The sequence below is a fragment of the Triticum urartu genome, chromosome 1 (assembly GCF_003073215.2).
Source record: "Triticum urartu cultivar G1812 chromosome 1, Tu2.1, whole genome shotgun sequence".
Classification (NCBI taxonomy): Eukaryota; Viridiplantae; Streptophyta; class Magnoliopsida; order Poales; family Poaceae; genus Triticum; species Triticum urartu.
Window position 1 is genome coordinate 348,738,576 of NC_053022.1, and position 4,713 is coordinate 348,743,288.

Genomic DNA, 4,713 nt, shown 5'->3' on the forward strand with positions numbered 1-4,713 from the left:
CAGCTTTTCTTCTCGCGCCTCCTTGCAATGGACGCGGACCAGAGACAGAGCAACGTCAGCACCACATCTAGCAGAAGATTTCTTCCATTCCGCCACTCGACCTGGGACTTCGTTAAGTCGATCCATCAGAGACTCGAGGTCGTTCTGAAGCGTCGTCCCAGGCCAGAGTGATGTGTCGATCCGCGACATCGCCACTTTCAGCCGAGCCAGATAGTCAACGAGGCTGGCAGTACGAGACTCCAGCCGGAGCACGTTCATTGCAGCCTCGTCCTTCACAAGAGAGTTAACAGGGTCCAAGCTTGGCTCCACTCGACTGGTCTCCTCTTCAAAATTCTGGCAAAGTTTTGCATACACGATCCAAGGATAAGTCAATTTTCATAGACTGAGTCGACACAAAAACCAGTCGGAACTGAATGTGCACCTTCAAGATTAAGGTACAACTTCTTGGCGAGGCTCCCCAAGTAGCTCTCCAGGTCGTCCCTCCTGCGAGCGATGCCTTCCAGCTTCTCACTCAGGGTGAGGTTCTCCTTCTTCCAACGTGAACACTCCCTGTTGGCTTCATTCAGAGCGGTCTTCAGCTTGGTATTCTCTTCTTCTAAATGGTCCTGATCCTTCTTCGCCAGAGCTTCGTTCAGTTTTTCTGCGAAGAAATGATGATTGAATCGGAAATAACAAAAGGGTACTCAAGCCCAAAGACTAACCAATCGACAAAGTCGTCTTACCTGCGGCGCCGTCTCTGACCTTCTGCAGCTCTGTTCTGGACAGCTCCAGATCAAGGTTCAGCTGAATCTTCTGCTTCTCCATCTCAGTATAGCGAGCTGTGAGTTCGCAGGATTTCTGTAAAAGCAAAATCAGTCGACAGACGTCCAAGATAAGTTGCTTCCGAGTAACTAAGGGACAATGACGACGTTTCTAAGACCACAACCGAATCAAAAACATTCGACAGTAGTCTTGGGGACTACACCCAGTGGGTGCACTCAGCGTGCCCCCACTGGTTTGACCGAAAAAAGGGGAATCGAGAAAAAGTTCCACTCGACCTGGCCCGACCAAACCGAGTGAAGAAATACAACTACATCAACACAATGTAAAGACTACAGTCGACTGCCAGCAGTCCACCGTAGTCTCGGGGACTACACCCAGTGGGTGCACTTAGCGTGCCCCCACTTGTCCAAGGATTGGCAGATTTCGCCAGATTTCGCCACATGTATAATCTAGATCCCACCAGATTTCGCCACATGTATAATCTAGAAGACTCCATGGTTGAACTTAAGCATAATGCACAAACATCAAAACACAAGCACTTCTTATTTGTTCTAGAATCTTCCGTATCAGAATTGCCCAGATGTTTTTCTACATGATTTGCCATTATTTGTTTTTACTTTATGTCTTACGACACACAATTCCCTGAATCTTAAAATAGATTAGCTTTCTTATAAAAACTAGATGATTTTGAATGAAATGAACTATAAGAATTAAACGAACATCTACATCATGCATATATGACTCAAAGCTTGCATGCTATAATGTGGTATTTATTCATAATTTGGTTGCCAAATCTCATGCGTGCAATGGACGTGTACCTTACTCTAGTCTAAATGGTGTTTGTGTGTCTGTTGTGCGTGTTGAGGTGCAAATTGTCTTCTTTGGGTACACATTAAGCTTGTTCTTCCGAAATTTCAAGCCGCGCCTTGTTATGCCAAAAATTCAAGCTAGCGTCTCTGTCTATCGTGCTGCAAAACTCCCGCCTCTTCAACCCGCGCCTTGTTAGCCCGAAATATTTAAGATATATCTTTGTCTCGTTGTGCTCCGACAACTCCCTCCATGTCAACCCGCGCCTTGCTATTCCAAAATTACAACGCGCGCGAAAACTCCCACCTCCTGTGAAATCCAGACACGCGAAATGCCCGTGGTACCCCTGAACCGAAAGAACCGCCTCAAATCGGTGGGGGTACTTTTAACTTACCCCATATTTCGGACAAGCGCGTCTCTAAGCCATGGTTCCCCACTGCCATCCCATCCGCCCACCCATTCGTACACCGAGGCCACGAAAACCCGCGACGAAACCCCACACCCTGCTCCGTCCTCCACCAGCCGGAGCCTCTTCCCCGATGACGTCATCCACAGCAACACCTCGACGTCCCTCATCCACCGTACCGGATGAGGATCCGTCGGCGATCTCATCGTCCCGCCGGTTCAGCCACCCCGTCCTCCACCTCCAAGGAGTTGTCCCGATGTTCCCCTCGTCTTTTGTGCCACCTCCATTCCCACACCGCCGTCTTCACCTGCACCACCAGAAGAGCATCATCATCACCGTTTCCTCGGATGAAGCTGCGGCCTAATCGGCACCACCAAAGAGGTTGTACACTAATCGCCGCATTTTCTTCTTGATTTGATCTCATGGTGCTGCCGGCGCTCTGTCCCGAGCCGACACGGCGCGACTCCATCCACGGCGACATCGCCGACCACTTCCTCCACGGCGTCGCTCCCTCGGCGGCGACGTCCACATCAGTAGGACCTGCTGCTGCTTTAGCTCTCGCTCGCGCTGCTGCTCTGCTCTTGCTCTCATTCCCCTGCCTAGTCTGCTCTTGCTATTGCTCTTGTTCGTGCTGCTGCTCTCGCTCTTGCTCTTGCTTGCGATGCTGCTCCGATTTAGCTACACTTCAGTCAACTGAATCAACTTTTGGGTCAGTCGATTTTCAGGTGGTGGGGGGGGGGGCTCGCCGGGGTGAAGGAAGAACTAGCCGCAGCGGGGAGGGGGGCTCGCCGGAGAGATACCCCACTATCTATCTTACGGTTCAGGATGGGGGAGGTGGCGGGGCGTTGGCGGGGCGGTGGCGTGGGGATCACCGGAGAAAAAGCTCGGCACGGGGTGGCCTAGAGGGATGGCCGGGGCAGCGGCGGACCGGCGGTGGGGAGTGTTTTCGGGGCGGGCGGGGCAGCGCACCGCCGGCCGCGGGCGGCGGGGGGCTGCTGTTTGGCCGGCTCAGGGGGTGGAGGTTGAAGATGGACCGCAGGCCCTTGATTTCATATCCAACGGCTGCAAAATCGACTGAACAGAGATGAAAAAGTCAGTCGACCGACGTGTAGCCTCACCTTGCTAGTGCGTTCAGTTTCGACAGCAAAATTCAGTTTCGACGGCAAAATTCAGTTTCGACAGTTCAGTTCAGTTTCGACATTAAGTTCAGTTTCGACAGTTAAGTTCAGAGATGAGCGGCTGATGTATTTTACATCTAGCACTTTGTGGTTATGTATTTTACGTCATGTATTGGAGATGCTATTAGAATTCCTCTCAGGTTAACGTTGTTCATTGTCTCTCTTGTCCCGCTTCAGCCTCGGCGTCGTACAACTCACCGGAGCTGCTCCAACGACGAAACCCTCCATCACAGCGGAGTAGTACCTCGGGCTCCATCTCCAGACGCCTAAGATCTTCTTCCCCTCCTCCGACAGCCAAGTCAGCTGGAGCATCCTCACCGGCCAACCCAATCACGCTGAGATCAACATGGCTTCGCCAAAGAGGTTCTACACTTGTTGCATCTCTTTTTTACTCTACATGTTATATATATTATCCACTGAGCACTCGTAGTAACGGGAAATACGATTATTTTATCCTACTATATGACAAGCAGTGAGGTACCAGGCAACTTAGCTATCCGTGATGGACTCTCTTGAATGCCATCATTATTTATCTCTGCGCGTTTCAGATGTGCATTTGTCGATGGGCCTCGGAGTTGAGCTAGTATGGTAGTGGCCTGGGTCCAAAGTAATAGAAGTAGCAAAAAAACATTTTTTTATTATAGGATTTTCCTTGCTCAAGCCTTCCTACTGGAATTGCCAGTGCTTGAAAGGAAAAGTGAATGAAAAACATCGGAATTGGAATGTTTCCTATAGTACTATTTTTCATGAATTTGGTGCAAAGGAATGGAGCAAAGGAAAACTGTAGGATTTGTTCCTTTAGTGTCTCCTTGAAAGAAAAACCATAGGAATTCTAATTTCCACTTCTCCTCCTTTTCATATTCCTATTCATCAAGCACAAGACTAAGAGATAGTAGCATAATAGCATTATAACCGTACATTTTCTTGTGGTTTGACTTAATCTCACCATGCTTTTTTACATCCCGTGATCTTCCAATTGTTGTGAATCAAACACCCAGATTGGCAGAAATCCTGTGTTTTTAAATTCTCTATTTTGCACATGCATTCCTATCCTATTCCTGTCTATTTCCTATCCCTGCATTGTTAGAATCCTCAAATTCAAACAAGCCCTTACTCAATTACTTCTGTTACAGATATGTGTCAAAGAAAACCTTGTGTAGTTTGTCCTGCTCCTGCGGCGCTGTGTTCCACCCCAGCTCAGCTGCTCCAACGACGAAAGGGTTCACCATAGCAGGGATCCGCTCTTGAGACTGTCTTTCGCCGCCTCAGATCTTCCCCGCCGCCGGCAGCCACGGCAACTGCATTACCATCATCATCTGAGCAGATGACCTTGAGGACTACACGGGTCCGCAAGAGAGGTTGCACTCTTTCGTGTTTGCTTACGTTATGCGTCGCTTAATATGATGACATGCTACATTATCGTCGTGTTCACCTATTAGACTCCGAGTCAGTTCCAAACTAATGCTGAAAGTTGAGTTTTTAAATGGTTGTGGGGTACATATTGGGGCAGCAATCAGTACTATCTGTCTACTATCTGGTTAATCTCTGGTGTCTACTATG